General features: G+C 49.0%; 1 protein-coding gene across 5 annotated transcripts in view; it reads right to left on the bottom strand.

Moving 5' to 3' along the window:
• Kcnh1 (potassium voltage-gated channel subfamily H member 1) overlaps positions 1-23738 on the bottom strand; it is a 302612-nt gene that overhangs the window by 5784 nt on the left and 273090 nt on the right. The gene's annotated exons all lie outside the window — the stretch shown is intronic.

Below are 23738 nucleotides of genomic sequence, written 5' to 3'. Positions count from 1 at the left end.
ATAACACTCAACACTCAGTCAGTGCCTGTAGTTCACAGGCATTTATTGTGTTATCGCCTGTTTTCTTTATGTGAGGTCACTGGGACACACAGCATCCCAATTTAGAAGTGATGAAAGCAAGACCCAGAGTGTCTGAACATCACACAATATGGTAAGTTGTCTATGTGGATCTTGTGCCTTAGCCATTGAACCCCAGATCTGTTGGATAGCCACCATGTCACTGAAGATGATGGTACCACTCCACTGTCAGCCTCTAAAGACCAACTCTACAGTACATAGTGGCCCATGTCCTCTTCGGGCTAGCAGGTGAGCCCTGAGGACTCTGCCCCTGTGGGAAACACTAGGGCCAGGCTGTCTTCTTCCTCTGAGTGTTATTTACATGAGTTTCAGAAAAGCAGTTTCTCCATATCTTTACCTGGAGTACCTGTGCCCTGTGCAGGACACCCGGACCAGCCATGAAGATGTCCTAGAAGGTGTCACAGGTCTTGGTAAGTCATGTGGTGGTATGGCAAGAGCATGCCCTTTGGGGACAAAGTGGTTTAAGTCCCAGAGTTTAGTGCCATCAGACGGGTGCCTTTCTTACAAGTCTTGAAATCTTCACTAAAGTGGGAGAAATCTACATGTCAAGCTGAGGTGACTGTGACAGCATTCAATTCTGTTGTCCCCATTCCTTCAAGGACCCAGGTGCACATGATACAGCTTGGCCTCACCTCCTCCAAGGGCTCTGGCCCAGCATTCTCTGATGACATCACCCTTCACATGTGTCCAACAAGAACAGATTGCCAGACACAACATGGGGAAGCCTACTAAATACAGAGGGCTTGGCACTAATGATCGCAGCTCTCCACGTCCCTGGCTGCTGCCCCTGCCCTGACTCCCTGGTCCATGCATCTGACGCTTTGCTTCACATCAAGGTCAGTGGCAGGTAGGTGGGTGTCACACCATTGGGATACTTGCATTTAGCCTGCAGCACTCCCCAGTGGTGCCTCTCTTATCTGCACTGGGCAGCCCTTCCATTTATTGTCAAGCTTGCCCTTGCCTTCACTAACTGTCATGCCCATCCCTTTGTCCCTTCCTCAGTCCTGCCTCACGAGCTGCCTACACCTGGGTATAGGCCAGGGACTCAGAAGAATCTTGCCCACTCTAGAGGACCAGGGGAACCCAGCTATAGATACCCAAGGACAGAGGGTTGGAGATAGGAGAGGAACCATCACCCTCTCCCCGTGTTCTAGATGGGATGGATGGCAGTCCCTCAACTTTGTGCCTCTGCACAGGTTTCAATCAAGTTTATAAGTCTGAGGCCTAGAGCGAGCTCTCCTGCAGAGAGCCCTCCTCATCCCCCTGAGCTCCACCAATCCTCTCACCTTGCACGTGACTTGTGCTCACCCAACCCTGTACCTTACTCTCTCAGCCTTGCACACATCTTTTTTAGACATGGAGACACCTCTTCTGAAGAGAACAGAGATGGTGGCTGGATGAAGAGGAAGCAGCTGAGAAGGTGCCATTGGAGTTTACTACTGACTTAGGTTTCTACAGCATATCGATGGCTAGCATGCCTCCCGCCCCATGGCCTTTCCAGGTGAGCTAGGCTGAGTGGGTTTCCGGTCTTCCTGAACAAGACACTAGTTGTTTGGATCCGTCTCTCTCCCCAGTGAAAGCCCTAAGGGCTTAGAGCAGGACTCTGCATGTAACATTATCTTTGACTTTAAATTTCTTTCTTATCACCCGACTCAAGAGAACAGCGCTTGTCTGTCTCGTCCACGATTGGCTCTTAGCACCTAGGATGCTCTCAATTCATGCTTGCAGAATAAATGAAGGCAACAGGGTGACACTGGTTAATGGACCAGACAGAGAACTTCTCTGGCCTTGAAAGATGATATCACAGAAGTCATGGTATCATAATAGAAGAGGGTTGGCACTTCTGTGTGGAAAGTCCAGGGCAGCTCTTGAGGGTTCGAGGAGCTGTGCTTGAACAGTGGCAGGGAGTTCTGCTGACATCAAGAGTGCATCTCAAATCTCACCCTGGGAGGTTGCACATCATTGATCAGATAGGCCTTTCAAGGCTTATCAGAATCCATTGTAAGTGTTCTCAGGGAGGGTGGCCATGTTGTACTCTTCAGCTCACGGTCCCTGGCTCCAAGTCCAGGACTGACCCAGGCAACCCATGCAAAGATGGTCTGGGTTACCTCAGCACTCCAGCCAGAGCCTCTCCTTGGGATCGGGTCTTCAAGTCCATACTTCCTATTTGGAAACCTCCTGGCCTCTTCCACAGCATCCTCATATAAAAGCTAGAGGCTGCCCATTTACATCCCCACCCCCACTAACAGGCAGGGGAACCCAAGCGCAGCCCTTTGGACAGTAGCACTGCTCCTCCACCCCAGGGACAAGGCTAAGGAGGTCCTTCAGGCTGATGGGTGCTGGCCGCTTTGCTGATGTGCAGCTGAGGGCACGTTTCCATTTCAGCTGCTGCTTTGAAGTCATTAGTGGGATCTGTGCCAGCAGTGACCATGACCGTGCATTTTGACAAGCATTTTAGATAGAGTAGACGGGGCTGGCTGCATGCGACTGGTAACAATGAGGCCCAGGTTATCAGGAACGCACTCTTCCATCTGCTCAGAGACACTCAGAGTTCCCCAAGGCAGGAACGCGCCTCAGCAATGGTGGCCAAGACCTCTGGCCCAGAAACTCAAAATACCTTCTGTGCAGATAAGGCTCTGGTAGAAAGCATGGCTATCCAGCCCTCACAGTGCTCCATGAGGCTTTTAAAGTGCTATTCTCGTGTGTGTGTGTGTGTGTGTGTGTGTGTGTGTGTGTGTGTGTACACAGTTTCAGTTAGTGCTCTATTGCAGGACTTTTTGGAACCCTAGTGTTCAGATGAATCTTATGTATGTCTAAGAGGAAAAATGTATTCAGACTTTCTTTTTATCTAGATTTATTTACTTATCTTGTGTGTCTGGGTGTTTGGCCTGCATGTATACCTAGGTACCATGCAAATACAGTGGCCAGGACATCAGAAGAGGTAGTAGGTCCTCTGGAACTGTAGTTACAGGCGGTTGTTGGCCAGCACATGAATACTGGAAGCAGAACCTAGGTCCTGTGGAAGAGTAGTCAGTACTCTTTCCTGCAGAGCCACCACCCACCCCTTATTCCCAACTTCTTAATCCATTTCCCCAGATCCTCTTTCAAGTGAGTGTTTCCCAGAATTCCCTCAGTCTATGGGGTGGATTATCCTCTGTATTTGTATAGTTTTTCTCTCCCAGGCTGCATGGCTCCTCACATTGTTAAGCCTTGGAGTTGAGGATGAGGGGGTCTTCCCCGCAGACACATTGCTCCCTGAGGGGTGTGGGTCTGTATTGATCCAAACTCTACAACTCAGCTAATGTGGCTTGCACAATATGGTGCTGGCTCAATTCTCCCACCCCTCCTATCATACTTCCCTCTGACCCCTTCTGCTTGCCTTTGCTGTCATCTCCAAGACTGAACCGAGCAGTCATTTCCTCCAACAACCTTCCCCGAACTCTCCCGACCCAATGTCAGCAAACCCATCTTGATGGTGCCTCACGGCAGGCACCACACATGTGTTTCCATCAGTCACTGCAACCCATGGTGAGAAACCTTTTCTTAGTTGGTCATGTTCTTCAGACAGAAGCTCTCAGAAGGTAGACAAACCCATGTTTCCTATCTTTATCACCATGCCCAGCATCTACAGCACTCAATACGTGATTGCTAAGTCAATAACATGGCGGTGCCTGAGATATGACCATTCCTAGTTCTGAGGTTCATGCTCTGTAAAGGATGTTATCCACAGGTCCCCTAAAGTCTGCTTCTGATGTGTGTGGTCCAGTGGAGGAAGAGGACATTGCAGGTGGATTTATTCTACGTGCATGCAGCATGTGGGTTCCTGAGGTGAAGTGTAGTGTGTAAACTCCCGAGGGACTTCCATTCTTACCCCTTGTCATTTCGGATCCCCACTCGACTGACTCCGTTATCTCCATCTGACTGACTCTCAGACTCTCACATGACCTCAGGGGTGGGATATTTAGGAGGATCAATAACATATTTTACTTTTTGCAATGAGGACAACTGTTTTTGAATTTTCCTTTTGAATAAACTTGGGTCTTCCCTGAGAAGATCATCCAGTTTCACGGACAGGGACTGCCTGAGCAGTTTGATGATCAGAGGCCACATGCTGAGCAGGCCTCCCTGAACCTGTCCCCTCTGCTGCCACCCCAGGTTCCATCAACCCAAGGCCAAGCTTCTCTCTGTGGGCTTCATTATAGGAATTCAAGAAAAGTTTCCATGGCCCTAGAAATTACTTTGGAAACTACTAAATGCAGTCAGCACTTTTAATAACTTGTCCTATGTTATGTATGTTACAGCTTACACACAAAGCTATGGTGTGTTATAGCCCAGGCCACATATTTAAGAGTTTTTAAGTCCTGCCCCCAGGTTCCAGTGTCTAAACACTTGGGCCTCAGTTGGTGGCACTGTTTGGGGGAAGGCTTTGAGGGGTGCAGCCTTGCTGGAGGAAGTATATTTCTAGGGCAGGCTTTGAGAGCTTAAACCTTTGCCCTACTTCTAGATTCTCCGTCACATGTGCTTACACTTGATGATCTCAGCTCCCAGCTTTCTGCTCTGATCTCCTCGCTTTCCACCAGCTGCCATTCCCTGCCACGGTGAGCTCTTTTTCTCTCTCTGAAACTGTGAGCCAAAGTAGACTTTCTCCAAAGGTCTCCTTTGGTTGGGATGTTTTGCCACAGAAACAGAAAAACAACTGACATTCAAGGTTTCCTGTGAGGTCTGCATGCAAGAATCACCATTGTTAACGGGACAAGTGTGGGACCTGAATTGCTGGCCTGTTTGGCATCCCATGGACAGTTAAAAGCATGACTCTAGGGTGTAGCCTGTGCTCTTTCCTTCCCATGACACAAACTTAGAAATGGTTCTGAGAGAGAGACACTGGGGACTATGCAGAGGTCCATAACCATTCACTGGAAGGACCCAGCTCTGGAGACTGGCCATCCCTCTGTTGGCAGTGATGGCCTTGTCCAAATCCTTCCTGGGCCAGGCCAGCATCCTTCCAGTTCATGGGAGCATGTTTTCTCTTTCCTGATAGGCTAGGCATAGGGAGCCCAAGCTGAATGCTGTACATCCCAAGTCTTACTAACATTTTCGGAAACAGAGGAAGTCCTCAGAGCAGGAATGGCCAGTGTACCATTCCTGTGTGTCTTCATCCCTCTGAGACTGCGCCGAGCCATGACCTGAGTACGGGAGTTTGTTAATAAGTGGTCATTGGGCTGAACTGATTGACAGGCAGGCCCTTAAGCTGCAAGGCTTCGTGAGCAGCTATTCTTAACTTTATTTGAAGACAAATCAGGCCCTTGTGATCCGAGGTGGATGACGACAATCGACCACTTCTTCTGGATGCCTCAAAGGAGGGTCCACAGGGCTAGAGAGATGGGGAAGTCCTTAAAGCGCTTTCACATAAACAAGAGGATCCAGGTTCAATCCCCAGCACCCACATAAAAGGACTGGATATCATGGTGCCTGACTCTAAACCCTCTGCTTGGAAAAGACAGGAGGATCCCTGGGGGTGCTGTCAGTCTAGACAACTGGCAAGCTCTGAGTTCAACAAAAGAGTCTGTTTTAAGAAAAATAAGGTGGAGAAGCCTGTATGCACATGCGCGCATGCACACACACACACACACACACACACACACACACACACACACACACACACGCTAACCCAAACACATGTACTCACACATGAACATGTACATATACACATACATATGTATACACACGTACATGTGAGAAAGATCTAGCCACTCACTGATCTGACACCCACTGAGTCGACAGCAAAAACTAGGCCAAAGGGAGCAGGAGACCACTCAAGGTCACTGTGCAAGAGGGTCCCAGTCATACAAAGAGAGGAAAAGCAAGCCCTAGAGAGCAGTGGACCCCTGGAGCCTTGACACCACCAGGATGAGGGTCAACAGATTAGGGGCACCCAGCTGTGGAATGACTGGTAAAACCCAGTCATTTCTCAGGGCCTTCCACGAGTAGGCTGTGTGCTTAGTTTATCAACTCGACACAAGCTAGTGTCATCTGTGAAGAGAGGCTTTCAGTCGGGAAAATGCCCCCATAAGAGTGGCCTGCAGGCAAGCCTGGGGCCTTTTCTTAGTTAATGCTTAAAAGAGTGGGCCCAGCCCACTGTGGGCAAAGTCACTCCTAAGCATGTGGCCCTCAGAAGTAGAAGAAAGCAAACTGAGCCAGCCAGGAGGAGCAAGCCCGTAAGCAACACTCCTCCAGTCTCTGCTTCAGCTCCAGCCTCCAGCCTCCAGGTTCCTGTCCTGCTTGAGACCAGCTCTCCTCAGTGATGAACCGTGACATGGAAGTTTAAGCCAAATGAACCCTTCCCTCACCAAGATCCCTTCAGTCAGTGTTCTATCCCAGCAAGAGAAAGCAAGCAGGAATGAATGGTGGTATGGATCACAGGAACCCATGACAAACCTAATGCAAGTTATCCTATTTTCTCCTGAATCCTGACGCATGTCTCCAGTATGAAATGCTCAGAGGGAGACAGAGTACAGGTTGGTGTGTCCCTAACTCTGTGTGACCTGGGACAAGTGAGGCCCTTGGTGGGATTGGCTGGGTGCTTCTTAAACAAGGCTGTACCTCAGAAGCACCTGCAGTAGTGTGTGTACAGAATGAGAGTGGCCTGTCACAGGTGAGAGCAGCCCATGTACCAAGCTCTCAGAAACAGCATCTGAGAGGCCATGACTGATGCCTGCCGAGGTCTCTAACTTTCTGATGTCTTGTGTGTGAGAGGCCATAGCTGTTCCACGGACACTGTGCATGTCCCTGCTCACAATGCTCCCAAAACTTGCTGTGTGCCACCTGGGACTTTCATGGTGTGTGTGTGTGTGTGTGTGTGTGTGTGTGTGTGTGTGTGTGTGTGTGTGTGTGTTCCAATGAATGTCCCTAACCCTGGTCACCCTGAAGGATGACTGGACAGGTTGGCCAGCCCTTGCAATCATTTTTCATTAATTTTTCCCTAAACTTTGAAAAGCCAGCTTGCTCTCTGAAGTGGACCACCCAGGGCTCAGGAGTACACAGTGACCACTTCCTGTCTGTAGATCCCCTGCACAGAGGGTTCCTCTCACAGGCATCCCCTTGAGGTGGCAGCTCTTCTCACACAGAGTGCTCCCTCCCTGCAGGGTACCCTCCCATACAGGGTATCTTTATTACGTAGGTGGCTTTTCTGTTACAGCCGAGAGCCCCGACTCCTCTCTCCCCAGGGCCAGTCTGGTGCTGGTTCAGGCTATCCTGAAGAAGAGAAGTAAGGGGTGTCTAGGCCTCAACCCCCCACCAGCTAACAGGCCTGGGTGACATAGCTTTCTTCATAATTTCCCTAACCACAAGCCTTCCACCAGCAACCCTGCCTGGTTTTTATAACAGAGCATAAACTATGAAGATTTACAAACTGGGCCGTTTCAGAACTTAAAATACGGACAAACAAACTATAGACGGGCTGATGGCAAACAGTTGGCCGGACTCTGAGTTTGAAAAAGTTACTTCCTAACCCCCTCCACTCGCTACAGAGCCGAATGCTACGTCCCTTCCCCGCCCCCCAGCGGCCTCAGAAATATTTTATTGCACAGAACTTTGGATGCTCTGATCCTGAAGGAGCAGAGGAGGTACCAGAGAGCCTGAGGCAGACCAGGTCGGCCAAAGCTCTCTGAGCCCAGACTGCAGTCCAGACCTGAGGCTGGAGAGGATGAAGCAAGGCCCCGCCCTCCTGGAGTGCCAGGATGCAGAGCTCAGAACTCACAGCTAAAAGCACTGAGCAGGCTGGGGGAAGGGAGACTCGTGAAGTCAGCATGAGTTCTGGGCAGCTGTGAGAGCAACGCTCTGGGTATAATTCAGGGATGACCGTGGTCCCCCAGTCTTAGTTTCCTTATCTAGCCTTGTTGGAATAGGTGTGTCACTGTGGGCTTGGGCTTTGAAACCCTCATCCTGGCTGCCTGGAAGCCAGTATTCTCCCAGCAGCCTTCAGCTGAAGAAGTAGAGCTCTGAGCTCCTCCTGCACCATGCCTGCCTGGATGCTGCCATGTTCCTGCCTTGATGATAATGGACTGAACCTCTGAACCAGTAAGCCGGCCCCAATTAAATGTTGTCCTTGTAAGACTTGCCTTGGTCATGGTGTCTGCCTATAGCAGTAAAACCCTAACTAAGACATTGCTCAATAAATGCATTAGCAGTTATTTATCTCTATGGGGGTGGCCCTGGAGATGATTCTAGGAGGCTGAGCTAGAAATGGCATAAAAGGCAAGGGGTTGGGGTAAGGGTGTTCTACACAGGGGACAGCACATGTTAAGATCCCACTGACCGTCTAAAACAGAACAATGCCTCTGACAGCAGTCCCGAGGGAGAGTTGACTCTGACCCTCAACACTCAGGTCCAGGAGCTGTGTAGAGTGTGACAGGTGCCCTCTCCTGCCACCCTGACAGCAGAAAAGGATCATTGTCCCCGTGTTCGAGTGATGAAGTGGAGTCTGGATAAGGTAATTCCCAAGGTCACAGAAAGCTCAGCAGCGGCTGGAAGCCAAGCAGCCAGAGTCTCTGTCTGGCCCACATCCTAGGCCTCTCTGCTTAGTGAATGGCAGAGGCTTGGGAAAAGCAAAAAAGGTTCTCTTAGTATAGATATGTGGATCACTTCCTCTACGGAAGCGCTGTCCTCCAATGTGATGGTTAAGTTTGTCATCCGGGGGCACTAGCAAGGCACACCTTTGGGAGTGAGGGTGCTTCCAGGAAGACTTAACTGGGCAGAGAGATAAATTCTGAATGTGGGCAGTGCCATCTCCTGGACTGGGAATAAAAGGTGGGGTGTAAGGAGAAAGCCAGGTGAGGGCCAGAATCCCCTTCTCTCTGATTCCGGTCTGCAGAAACTTGAGCAAGCAGCCTTGCCTGACCACTCAGTGACACTCTGAGGAGAGTGATAGCATCCCTTCATGTTTGCACACCTGGGTTCTGAGAACAGATGAGCCCCGGAGGTCTTCCGCTGTCACAGATACACTGGATGCTCTGTCTTCTGGAACATAAGGTAGCCAAGGCTAGGCCAGACAGAGAGCATGCCCTTGGTGTTCTGTGCCGATGATGCTCTCCTGGTTCACTGGGTTAGCCCCAGACAAAATTGAAACCTTCCCTGTCAGTGATGCTCAGGGAGGAGATGGCCTCACTGCGCGGGAGCCTCAGGCCTGGCACTCGTCATCAGAGGTGACGTCTGTCACTCCTGGTGCTTTATGCGCTCCAATGTAACGATGCATTGCAGACCCAAGAATACATGTCCACTGGGAACCTCAGGATATGACCATATTTGGTTTTTCTTTTCAGATATAAGTTAAGGAGATTGAAATTATTCAATTCCGCATTAAAGTGGGCTCTAAAGCCTGTGACGGATGTCCTTGTAAGGGACCCAGAGGGGATGGCTGTAGGGATAGGGTAGACACTGGAGTGAAGGATGGACCACTATAAACAGGAGCTATGAGAGGCCTGCAGTAGATCTCCCAGGCTCCGGAGAGGGGGCAGCGCTCGCTGGTGTTGGACTTGTTGCTTGCAAAGCCTGGAGACAGAACTGGCTGTTGTTTAAGACACTCGGTGGTAGCACTGTAGGCAACCCTCACCAGAAGCCACAGCACGGCTCCCTTTACACCTTTCCCTGTGATCGCCTTTTGGCCTTGTCTAAAGCTTGGATCTGGGGGCTCCAGCTTCAGTGTTTACCCTTAAGCAGAGATGTTGGCAGGAGCCCAGTGTGGGTCCCTGCCCTACTATGTGCTGGCTGCAAACCTCAAGGGAGTCGTTTGATCTTTGTAATACGCTTTAGTTGTTTATGTACGAAGTGCTTCCTTAAAGCCACCCAGGGGAGAGCCCCAGGTTGCTGAGTGGAGGCAGCCAGTCCTCACCTTCTCCATAAGAACCGAAGCAGCAGGTGTATCGCTGTGTGTTCAGGTAAGTGACTGTGGGAAAACCCAGGCAGGATGCGACATGGGAAGGGACTTGTGCCTGGGCTTTGGGCTCATGCTGGGCTGTACTGAGCTCCCATGAAGGCTACTGGCTTTTGCTCAAAGAGGAGGTGTGTGTGTGGGCTGAGACTTCTGACAGCCTCACCTATCTCTCTTCAGTCTTGGAATACACAGGTGCATGTGTTTTCAATGCCAGACTTCCCAGGACAGGTCTCCCCAAACACATGTTTGCATAGCCTGGAGGCTGACAGAGAAAGGCTAGCGCCATGCCCATGCTGTTTGCTACCCTGGTGGGAACTGTGTGTCCTCCTGTCGGCTGATGGTCAGGATTAAGGACCAACCCCTCCTGAAAGTGTCTGGCCTCACAGTCCGCCAAATGTAACCATTCCAACGATCTCTTCTGTTTCCCTCACCCACCTATCAGGCAAGCTATACTCAGGACAGAAATACTCATGGGAGCATCTGGTCAAGTGCCACTTCAGGTTTCAAGAAGCAGCTGATGTGACATTAGGATCTTGGGTGCTCATCGTGTGGACAGGTCCCTTCTGCCTCCTTTGATCTGCATTTATTTCCACATGCTGTACTATCCTCTTGGGTCCATAGCATGTGGGTTCAACCTGCAGACTCTGCCTCTCTTCTCTAAATGCACACAATGGCTAGAGTTAGTTCTGAATCCACTGTGGACAAGAAGGCTGGAGTGTCCACTGGGGGACTGGAGTGGACCCAGAGGTGGCCATTGGGGAAGGATCAGGACAGATTAGCTCTTGGGTCTCATAAGTGACCGACTTATTCTACAGATGAGATGCTGTTAGGGGGAACGATGGGCCTCAGAAACCAGCCCCATCAAGGCAAGCTCTACCCATAGACACAACGACTGCCCCAGCTGGGTCTTTGAGAAATCCCTAGAGAGCTTGGGGCAGGAAGGGTCTAGGGATGTAGAATTCAGGCCCAGATCCAGAAGTAAAGGGTACCTGAGAGAGGTTGAGACTCCAAAAGAAAGTCCAATGAATGATGATACAGTGAGATGAAGGGGAGATGGGGGACTGACTTGTAGAAAAGCCTCAGTGGGAAGAAAAATGAGAATGAGAAGGAGTAGAAAAGGGATGAGAGACACTAACACATCCGAGAGATGAGCCCTGAGTCCTCATCTCAAGAGAACCTGCTGGAGCCAGACGGGGGGTTGGCGGCAGCATTGATCTAGGCTCCAGTTGCTGTCTGAAGCATTCCGTATGTGTGAATGCAACAGGCTGCAGAGCACCTGAGGCAGGGGATTACAGTTACAGAGGAAGATGCCAGGGCTTAGAGGGTGACAGGCTGGTCACACTCCTCTGACATGCAAGCCTGTGGGTTGAGCTCCGCCCACTTCCATCTCAACTGCTGCTTCCTCTCTGCTTCTCCCTGGGGAAACCACACACTTTCTGAACAGGTTTGCTTTCCTTTCTGCCATAACCACTTCTTTGCTCCCTGCGTCACAGACCCACGTGGTCTGTTTCTCCATTTCAGACTTCTCTTCTCTCTCCAAAGTGAGTATGTACCATTCTTATACTCACTGTAAAGAGATCCGTGTCCTCTACTGGATGGCCAATGAATGAATGAGGCTCAGAGGACACAGTGTCCACTAATGGTCACTGACACCACTTTGTCTGCCCTCTGTCACACTGACCTTAAAATCTTGCTTTCCTTACACTGTCAGCGTGTCTCTTGTGTGTCACTGACTCAATGGAAGGGACAGTCTTATAACCTGGTTGAAGGACCAGGGGTAGTTTCATGAGGGAACAGAGCCCTCAGACTTGACCGGCTCTACCCAGGCAGCACCATGCCACACAACCAAAACCACAGGAATCAGGGACACTTGAAGGAGAGCCTGCTGTCCTGGCAGGTAGGTCTTCCGTGCCCAGCTCCCACACTCAGGAAAAGTGCTGTAACTTTACTTTCAGTTAGTGCTAGCTTAGCTACAGGACCCGTGGCATATGCTATGCTCCGGATAGGCTTATCTGTTTCACCCTTTCATCTCCAGCCAGTGGTGCTATTTTGGAAGGTTCTGGAAACTTTGGTATATAGAACTAACATCTATGGAGGAATGGGTTGCGGGAAGGAGAAAGGGTTATACGGGTTGTAGATCTAGATTGTTGTAATGTCAATTTGTCACATATTAGATTCACGTGAGTTGGAAGCCTCAATAGGAACTGTCTTGATTGTACTAGCTGACGTGGGAAGGCCACCGTGGGTGTGGTGTGGTGTGTGTGTGTGTGTGTGTGTGTGTGTGTGTCAGCCTCTGTAGCAGCCCAGACAGAAAGTGCACGGCAGGAGGAAGAACCTTTAGCACCCTTGGCCTATCATCTTGCTTCAGAATTGAGTTGATTTTCTCTGGAGTTCTGTGGATGAGCCTTCACCGATGTTAGTGTTTCCAGACTTCCATCACAGTCTAACGACCAGCAGCTCTTAGGAACCGCCCAGGTTTTTGTGCTAGATTGGGATTGCCAAGACACCCAGCCTTGTGGACTGAACAACTAATGGGTTGTCTCTCCACTGTGAGACAGCTGCTGTTACTACTTAAACATAAAACCATTTAACACACACACACACACACACACACTCACACTCACATGCTTTCACATATGCATTCATATTATTTCTATACACTTATGCACACAAACTCACATTAACTTAGATACACTCTCATACTGAGGTACATACACACTCATTCTCGCACACTCATACTCTCTCTCCACAACAACACTCTCTCATGCACTCACTCACACACTCTCACATTCAGGCTCTCTCTCTCTCTCTCTCTCTCTCTCTCTCTCTCTCTCTCATACACATACTTATACTCACATACTCATGTATATATTCATACTCTCTCCACACACTCTCTCACATATTCTCTTTCACACACACACACACACACACACACACACACACACACACACTCTTTCATACACTCACATATTCTTACACATGCTCTCACACTCATGCACACATTCTCTCTCACACATTTATACTTTCTTAAATACTCCACATTGGCACACTCACACATACACACTTACATTCTCACACATGTCTGTCCTCACACTCACATGCATGCACACTCATACACACCCCCTCACATACACACACTCATCCTATTGGATCTATTTCTCTAAAGAACCCTATCACAATGGTTCTCGGTTTCCTGACCAGCCTCTGACCCTGATGACACATCGGCGAGCTGTGCCCTCTTCCACACTTTCCCCGTCGAGAGGGACTGCACCCTTTCTTCAATCAGTTAACTCTGCCAGGCAGTTTGTCACAGTGGTGAGAAAGGAAACCAATGCAGCCTAATTTACTTTTCCATCAAAATCATGAACCTACTGTTCCACTAGTGTCACTGCCTGTGACGCCAGGATTGAGAAGGAGGCACGCTGACTTCTAAGCCCTGCGTGGATTTTTGTCTCTCCTGGAGGTTGGGGATTTATTTACTCATTGGCCCCCAAAGTTGCAGCGCCTCTCACCCGTGCACTCTGATGGGGTTCTCACTCCAGCAGGGGATTCAAGCATCAGTCCGATGGTCGGCAAGCTGAGGACTCTTCTTCGGTTCCCAAGGTTATTTAGTCTGATGCCTTTTCTCTCCCCTTTCCACCTCGCCTTTGAAGATCCATGAGCTGCGATGCAGGGTGGATGTCTCCATTCCCTCCCACCCTCTCCTGCCCCTTCTACCCTTTACCTTCGGTCTTATCTTTTTATTACTCTCGGAAAAGATCCCTCTGACTTATCTTCCAGGCTTTTGCATTCCTGCGATACGCTATTTTCCAAAACGCAAAGCTCGGTCTTATTTTTGATAATTTCTTTCCATAGTGAGCCATTTCCTTCCATAGATGCATCTGTTGTGTGTGCCCACTTGAGTGGTTTTTATCTTGCTGTCGGGGTTAGCACTCACCATGGTGTGTGAGCTGAGGATCTGAAGCCAGGGCTCCTCTTGCAGCTCTTGCAGGATAACCCCTGGGGTTTAGTGCTGAAGTTTGCCTCTAGCCTCCACAGTGGTTTGTGCTCGAAGACTACAGTTTTGGTGAGGGATTTAAATCACACACACACACACACACACACACACACACACACACACACACGATTTACTTATTTTAAATTTTAAGTGGATATATGTGTGTCTTCATGAGTTTATGTGTTTGTACCACATGTGTGCTGTTTTCCACAGAAGCCAGAGGGTGTCAGATCCTCTGAACTAGAGCTATCGATCATTTTGAGCCTCCTGATGTGGGTGCTGGGAACCTCACTTGGGTCCTGTAGAAGAGCTGAGCCCTCTCCACATCTCTCCAACCCTAAGATTAGAGTTTTACAGGAGAAAGCAAAGAAACAGACATATTTCCTTTTCTAAGTTCCTACTTTCCACCCCCCATCCCCTACCCCATGCCCTATGTTGGGATAGTATAGAAGCTATATATCTCTGTATAGCTTCTCACCCTTACTAAACCAATGGCCACTTCTGATTACTTATTCTTCAGAAATTTGTTTAAAAGCATCTCTCTGTTACTTTTCCCCACATTTTATTTCGCCCTTAAGAGCCTCTGACTAAGCGAAACAAAACAAAAGAAGTCTTGAGTAATTCTATTTAGTTTCCAGAAAAGCAAAGATAGATGACCCGGGTCTACTTACCCCAGCTTTCACAGTTTTATTATTTAGATGTTTAAAAGGTCTACCGGAGTCATTTTAAACTAAGTACTCAGAAATCACAAAGTATAAATAAATATTTTAGTTAAAACACAAACAAGATACAAAAAAAATGTATTTATAATTGATAAGCCAAAAATTGCTTTTAGAGATTGATAAGGAAGAAAGCCTTGCTATTCCAGTTTCTGAATGCATTCAAAGATGGTGCAAGGCCTCAGAAAGGAACCGTGACGGCGGCTTAGCACACGGGAACACACTCAGTCCCACTCACAGTAGGATAAATTAAAACCACTCCCAGGCACACCTGCTGAAGTGAAACAGCCCTCATTGTGGTGAGGGAGCCGTGAAGCATCTCACAGAGCAGCGCCAGACATCTTTGAAACCTCCCAAACACCCATTTCCCATCTGTACCGTGGGTAACGATGCCTACCTCCTAGGATGACTATAAGAAAGGTGCACGTGACGTGAGCGCTGACACAGAACAGGTGTTACTAAAGAGGGCATCGATGCTGCCTTCTGAACACTGCCCTGTGCCGTGACGCGGCTAACGCCCACTGTAACACCTGTGTAATTAGTCCCCTTCCTTGAGCCTGACGTCTCAGTGTACAATTACATTAGGAACCAGCTCAGCCCCTAAGCAGGGCATAGACCAGCAGCTAGATAAGCCAGGCAGGGAGAAGATGGAAGTTAATGATGGTGCTCCGAGCTGAAATGCAGGAACACCCCTGTCACGGCAGCACTGTAAGAGATGACATATCACTTGGGGACTGTGACAGGCTCAGATGTTAGTTTAAGGAAGCAACACCCAGACAGGCAGAGGCACCCTTGATTAGACAGATACCATAATGTAAGCCCCGTGGGTCAAGGGTGGGAAGCTTCTGGGGCCACCTGAAACCAAGTCTAAAGTATAGGGGTCCTTCCTGCTGAGAAGTCTAACAGAAGGGAGGCAGGAAGAGCCTGCCCCAGTGGTCTCAATAGGAGGAGGGACCATGGCTTCCTGGTCCTTTAGATGTTGAGGTTATCATCTGCATCCCCAGTTACAGTCTCCAGGGAGATTAGACTGGGCCTGACACCATCCTTCTCCAGCCACTCCTGGCTCTGCTCCTTTGTTTCCTCCCCTGGCTAGAGCCAGAGGGGGGACTCTAGCTTCCAGAGCACCCTGTTGAGACAGCCATGCCTCCACCCACCATTAACAACAGACAACTGGCATTTGCTGGTGTTTTCTACTAGACAGGAGCCTGGCACACACATTGCCTCCTTTGAGACTGGAGCATGAGCAAGGCTTCTTCCGTTGAATAATGAGTACACAGGAGCCAAGGGGAGGGGGGTAGGACGAAGGCTCCTCAGACCCTCCTGCTGCTCTGTGTTTCAAAGTCCGAACCTTCGGGGGCCTTGTCCTGATGTAATCAGCTAATGGTCAACTGCATAGACCAGCTCTCAGTTTTGTCTAATTAAATCCATTCTAGACTCTCGCTTTTCTCCAGACATGAAGAGCAGCTGGCCAGGACCCTTCCTTCCCACAAGTGATATGTCCAGAGCACTCTCTATCCTGCTGCGGATCCTCTTCCCTCCATGATCAGCAGCCAGGGTTTGGGACCTGGGACGATGGAGGCTGGGGAAGAGTAGGTGGATGGAGGGTGGGGAGGGGTGTGGACGGAGGCTGGCTTGGCGTGGCATCTGTTCTAGAAATGGACATTTATCTCACTTGGAGAAGTTGACTTTATACTCCTGTCACCATTCCCTATCAGGCCGAGGGTAGAGGGGTTAAAAATAAGTAAAGATAGCCCCTGAGGCAAGGCGGGATAGCCCCTGTGGGAAGGCACACATCTTGGACCTGTGAGGAGCCCTCGGTCTTCCCATCTGGACTGTCCCGCAGCCTGGGGCCTTGTGCTGTTCTTGCTGGAGCAACTAAGGGCGGATAAAGTACAGAGAAGGTTCTGGAACCTTGGGCCTCTTCCTGGGGAATTTAACCTCACTAAAGTAACCTATAAAGATCTGTGGCCAAACTGACCAACCGCGGTCCTGGAGTGGGTGAGCTATGGGTAACGGTGGACTCTGTCCAGCGGACAGTGACAGGTTCTTCAGCGGCTACCGGAAACCCTGTAGCTGGTCAAGTGATGCCAAAATGTCATCCTGGACCAGTGTATGACCCAGTTTCCACAGCCAAAGACGTGTGACTCAGAAGGTAGAATGAGCCCTCAGGTAACGGGCTCTGTGGCCCCAGGACCCTTGCTCCTCTCATTCTTTGGGCTGCAAGGCAAGGTTTACCTCAGTAAAGCCAGAGCTTGTCTTAGAATCAGCTCTGACTCCTTCGCTCCTTGTCCCCAGGTTTTGTGCCATATCTCATACCTGCCATACTATCTCCAGCTCACAGCTCCCCTAAACAGTGCCGCACTGTTACCACCATCTGACACGGAGGGGACACACCAGGTTCCTCAAATATTGTACTCTAGCTAACCCCCTGTGGGGGGATCCTTTCACCAGCCCATTTTACAGATGCAGAAAATGAGACTTGAACGCGTGAAGGGGAGAATTGGGTCCAAGGCTAGTGCTGGCCTCCAGACTCTGTCCTTTTGCCCATCAGCATGTCTCCTCCCTGTGGCTGGTGGCATTCATACTGAAACAGGCCCCCAGCAAAGGCTTCTGGAGCACACAGGAAGGGAAGTGTTTGCTCCAGTGCCCCAGCAGTCAGCCTGCAAACATACCTAGGTGGGGCATGTTCCCTGTGCTTGTGGAGGCCCCACCCCACCCACAGCCACCGCTGAGCTAAGGGACAACACACACCTTTAATAGCACAGAAGGTGAAAGATAACATGACATAAGCAATGCACATAAAACTCCAATAAGACGGGGCTTTGATTTAGTGACTCTTTGAGGTCACATTGAGCCTCAGCTAAGAGCTCAGCACAGGTTTGATAGACACCTAATGACTGAACTGTAAAAACCCTGTTGTTGCTGATGCTGAGTGACCCCGTGTTACAGATGGGGAAACTGAGGCCCAGAGCAGGGCACTGGTGCCTCCCAGCTTCTCAGTCAGAAACAGGCAGCCTAGCCTCGGGGACAGAGCTCCCCCTTCAGCCTCTTCTCACACAGCTCTTATGGCTGGCTGAGCCAAGCACAGCCGGCCTCTCTCATCACCTGCCTCAGGCACACTGCGAACTTCATTTTGCAGAGGAGAAAAGTGAAGCTCCAAGTGTTACAGACAATGACAAAATATCTAGAGGGTTGGAGGAGGTCCTTGACTGGCACAGCCTGCTCTGTCAACTCATATGTGACAAATGTCATCAGGAGATTGGGTGCAGAAGAGAAAGCCTGCCCCCATTTTCTGGAAATTCAATCTAGGATAGAGCAGGTGTGTGTGTGCATGGCTATGTGTAACTATGTATGTGTGTATATATATGTTTGTTGGAGTATACATAGACATGAGAGTACAGATATGCCTTGTGTAGATGATATATCTGTATATATGTGGAGATGTGTATATGTATGAATGTGTATACTGTGTATATGTGAGAAAGATGTTTTTCATGTATGTGAATGCAGATACTGTGTGTTTGTGTATGTTTGTATGTGCATATAGGCACGTGTATGCATGTATATGTGTGTATATATAGTCATGTCTATATAGATGTGTGTAAACACGGGTGTTATGTGTGATGGCTGTGTGTATACAAAGGTGCGTGTAAATGTGGGGCATATATTTTGGTGAGTGTGAGTACAGGTATATGTGTTCATGGCTGTGTATGAATGATCCTATATATGTATGTAGGGGTGTACATGGGTGTGTGTGAGTGCAGGTATGTGTGTATGGTATACATGTATATATGTGAGGTTGTAAATGGGTGTGTGCACATGCAAGTACAGGGATATGCGTGTATGGTTGTGGGCTGTGTGTATGCACAGGTGTGTATGTGTATGTGTGTGTGTGTGATATGAATAAATGTGTGTGAGTGCATGTGCATGCGTGCATTCAGACACACACAGTGACTGCTATAGAAAATCACCAAGGTCAGGTTTCATGTATATCACTGCCAGACCAGTACCTGGGAGGAGCTGATAAGAATGAGTCAGTGCACTGGGCCCAGGATGGTGAGAAGTCAGACAGGCAGGAGGTGGGCAGGCTCCCCAGTCCACACAGTGCTCGTGAGATCTCTGATCCACCCCCAACACAGAGAAACAGGAAACCTTTGTCACTGGTAGGTGTCCATAAGTCTCCCTGTAATGCAGCAGGTGGCATTTGGCTGGCTTCACCTCAGTGTCTTCCCACAGAGAGCTATTTACATCAAGAACTCTTGAAGGACAGGGACTGCTCGGCAGTTGCTGGCAGCAAAAGCCCCAAACAGACTGTCCAGCGCCACTCTGCTCTCTACAAAGTCAATAAAGAAGCCAAGACTACAGTGACGCACAGCTCCATGTGGATCCTCTGGGAGCTGCTGGCTGCACAGCACTCTGGTCAGGTGGGGACAGACCAGGGTCACATGGCCACTTCCACACCCCAGCAAGCAGTGTTTTCTAAAGGATCCTCAGCCCTAGGAGAGATAGAAACTGTTCAAAAGGCCATTGCTATATCTGTTCCTTGGGACAGAAGCAAAGCACCTTCATGGCTGTCTCTCTCTCAGAATGTCAGCAGAATCTATTCAGTCCGATTGTCAGGCTCCGAAAACAGGCTTCCCTCAGCAGACACTGCACCCAAGTGTGCCGAGGTGTCAGGCTGACATGAGCCAAGATCACAGTAACTCCCACACAGACACAATCACATGTCATACAGACACATCCGGACCCAGACACTGACCCTTTGGAGTCTTCCTCTCTGCACAGACTCCGTGCTCACACTAGTACTTTCATCCCATCTGGATCCTGGACCTGCTTCTTCAGCCCAGCCTGCTCCTGCCCTCAGCCCCTACCACAGACTTTAACCTTCCCTCTACTGAAAAAGCATGAGGTATGTTCCTTCCTCCATGAAGCCTTCCCTGACCACCTCAGCCAGAGGAGCAAAATGCTTTCCAAATAGCTTTGCCTTGAATTATCTCTGTCTTGAATACTTGAGCTCTCCCCACTCTTTGTCAGCTCCCTGAGGCAGACATGCAATATGCATATTTTTTTAATGGTATCAGAAGCTCTGAGGCCAGTTTCCACGTGCAGGACTGATTCATGTCTACATTCCCCCACAGAATCCCTGGTACTCAGTGGGGTACTCAATAAAAGCAGGAAGCCTCGTACCCAGCAGGTGTTCAATACATGTCTTCAAAATGGATGGACACAGCCTTCTTACTCAGATAGATGTGACGAGCATGAGAGGGAGGATCCCTTGCTTCACTTATTCATATGGCCGGTGGACAGACACTGGTGTATCTGCTTTGTAGCTAGTCATTCAGCAACATAGTAACTGCATGAAGGGGGGCAGAATTAGGGGCCACAAAAGGAAAGTGGCAGTCAGTTGTCTAGATGCTTCCCTCTCAGGACCTGCTTGCTCCAAGGGTAGCACCCTCTGAGGACAAGTCCCTTGGAGGTAAGCTTGAGACCAGAGAATGAGTCTTGTCTTTCCTAAGCAAGCTTTGTGTGGACAGGAAGGATGGGTTGGTCCCTGTGTGCTGAGGTTTCTTAGCACCTAGCAGCATCCAGAGCTCCAGCAAGTATTTCTCTCTCTCTCTCTCTCTCTCTCTCTCTCTCTCTCTCTCTCTCTCTCTCTCTCTCACACACACACACACACACACACACACACACACACACACACACACACACACACACACACAGACCTAAAAGACTTTCTTCTCTGCAAACTGTGGCTACCCAGGAATCCTGAGGTCCGAAGTAACAGAACATTTCCCTTCTGTGCCTGGATGTTTAACAAAACAGTAAACATCACTAGACCTTGTATTTACACAGTGACCATCATTAACCATTCTTCTATTTACAATTCCTGTAAACTACCCCTTTAAGCTTGCTGATTGTCCAGATTGTACACAGTTCCTTTCCTTTCTCCAAGGGGAAGGAACAGATTGGCTTTGTCCACCTGGCATCACCTCTCCCACCAAGGCTGAAAGCCCAATGCTCAAGGCTGCATGCTGAAGTATGACATCGTTTAGACTAGGCTGGCTCTGTTCTGGGAAGACTTCCTCCTAAGGCAGCAGAGGCTTAATGTAAAACATTCACACTCCCAATCTCCAAATGAGAAGTCTCGGTTGGGTAACTTCAACACCCGCATTGTTAATCAGTCTCCCATAACATGGCTATCATCTTAGGGCAGTTGGAGAGGCATTTGTAGCTGGGGACTCGTAGTCATGGCTCATGTAGTTCCACAGAGTGTGGATGGAGGATACACTGTTGCCTCACTTTCTCATATCCAGGGCAAAGAGAGCCACAGAGGTGACACCATCTGGTAGATGACATTAACTACCTCCTTCCTAAGTCCTAGAGAGTCACAGCTGTGGATTCAAATTCTAGGCATGTGTGATAACTCAGAGGAAGAAGGGTTTCTTTGGATTGATGTCTATATAAAGGTGAGGGTGGGCACAAGATAAGGCAAGGCCTGTGATTAGACAATGAAAAAGTAAGGCGGGCACAGAGTTTTGGAGAGAGGAAAAGGGAGAGGAAGAACCAAGATGGAGACAGAGAAGGACGACCCAGATCTGTGCAGCCTTAAAGGGCCACAGGTAGTTACAAATATCTCATAAGGGATGGATTATTACAGGACAATTTGTCTTATCTAGGTGGGCAGTTTATATCAATGTCAATTGGCTCTGAGTTTATTGTGTGGACGTTTTGTGGAGTGAGGATTTACGGATATAAATCTGATTGATAAATTATAAGCTTTTAGAGTTTTGATTTTATTGGGATACTGGGAACTGTGACAATAACCACAGGGGGCAGATTCTGGGAATGTGAACAGAGTTCACAGCAGAGAGTCACAAGAGGGTGGCTGCCACAGGGCCCAGAGAGTAGCCAGCGCCAATGGGAGGCAGAAAGGCTGCCGAAGACAGAGAAGCAGGAGGTAGCGTGGAATGGTGCAAGGTGTGCACGTTCAATTTGTATTATTTACTGCAACACAGATCATAGCCCACTATCACAGGACGTCAAGTCAGGAACTTCAGACAACTAGAGAAAATGAGAGAGTAGGGGGTGGTTATGTGTCTCTCAAAGGCCCCTCACTGAACTCTGAATCCCTAGCATGCACCCACAGTCAGGAGCAGAGGGAAACAGATGCATGCAGGCTCACTGGCTTCTTTGGGGATCAGCCTGGGTTTTTCCACTCAATACAGTTCAGGACCCCTGCCTAGGGAATGAAAACGCCCACACTGGGCCAGGTCTTCCCACACCCATTAACTTAAGACAATCCTCCACATAAATGTTCACAGGCCAAAGCAAAGCTATGTAGACAGTCCCTCATCGGGGCGCTCTTCCCAAGTGTAAGTCCTGGTTGGGTCAAGTTGACAGTTGAAACTAACCACCCTATGTCCACGGTCAAGAAGAAGAGAAACGAATGCTGTACGCAGCTCACATTCTTACTCAGTCAGGACTTCAGCCCAAATGGTGCCTCCCTTTTTTAAGAAAAGGTTTTTCCATCTCAGTGAACCAAATCTACAAAGTCTCTCACAAACAGACACATCTAGAGATTCATCTCTCAGGTGATTCTTGTAAACTTTTGCTGGCATCAGTATTAACCACCGTAACGTCCAATGGTCTCGATTTCTCCAACTCCATCTTGCTGCATGGCCATCTTAGAGAGGCACAAGCAGATTGAGGAGAGCGTAGGGGGTCGGTTGTCTGTCTCTCAGTGGTCCCTCATTGAATGCCTAGCCTGTCAGAGAGCTCTGGAAACAGCAACCTCAGACATCATCAGTTGAAAGGAGGCCCCACTAGGATAAGGTGACCAACACAAAAAGTATTCTTACAGAAAGGTGACATTGAGATACATGTAGGTTCCCACAGAGAAAGTGCCATGTTGTGAGGCCAGAGCTAAGGGTGGCACCGAAGAAGCCAAGGGGATGGGGGATGGGGGATGGGGGATGGGGGATGGGGGATGGGGGGTGGGTAGCAGCAGTGAGATTCTCCCTCAGATGCCAGAGGAAATCAACTCTACTGATTCCTGACCTTAGACTTCAGCCTCCAGGACTGGGATAACTCGTTTGTGCCACTTAAACTTCTCCATTTGTCATAGCAGCTGCAGCAAGTGTAAGAGAGGCCACGTGAAGTTAAATCATCTGAGCACCCTCCTGTCAATTAGAAACATGCATGTGTCTGTATGTGTGTGTATCTATGTATGTTTATCTATGTATGTATGTGTGTATCTATGTATGTATGTATCTATGTATGTAGTATCTATGTGTGTGTGTATCTATGTATGTGTATCTATGTATGTGTGTATCTATGTATCTATGTATGTGTGTATCTATGTATCTATGTATGTGTGTATCTATGTATGTTTGTATGTATATGTGTATGCATATGTATATTACAAGGGAGGCAGGAAGGAGTGGAATGCACCTTTGGAAGGAGATATATGGAACAGTAAACCCAACTGCTGTATAGGCATCATGACCAGCTTCTCCCAGCCCAGGAACCTCTGAAACCATGCAAGGGACAGAGTGCTGGTCTGTTGGGTGAGTCTTGGGGAAACATCTCACAGGAGACAGAGAGATGTGCACTGTACAGTTGCAGTGAACACTGGTTTTTATGAGCATCCCATGGGACAGATATTCTCAACCTTCTTTTACAGAAAGTAGGGCTGAAGGTCAGAGAAATTATACCCCTTGCTTGAGGCTACGTGGGTAGGAAGCAGCAGGCCTGTGTCTGCCTGATCTCAACATGGGCTCCCTTTGTCCTGCTCTCTACTGTACAGACCTGATCTCACCAACCTCATGCCAGAGTCAGTAACTTAGAAACACTGTGTCTTTACCTCCTCCAGTCGAGAAGCTGTCTATACCTCTGTAGCAACCAGAGGACAACCAAGGATTGTCTCAAGGCTGATGCCCTCTGCTCCATAATGCTAATTCAAGATGCTGGCTGTTGGCACTGGCTTCTCGATGGGTCTACCTTGGCCCATATTCTG

This window comes from Rattus norvegicus, chromosome 13 (assembly GCF_036323735.1).
Source record: "Rattus norvegicus strain BN/NHsdMcwi chromosome 13, GRCr8, whole genome shotgun sequence".
NCBI lineage: Eukaryota > Metazoa > Chordata > Mammalia > Rodentia > Muridae > Rattus > Rattus norvegicus.
This window is presented reverse-complemented; position numbering and strand designations above follow the sequence as displayed.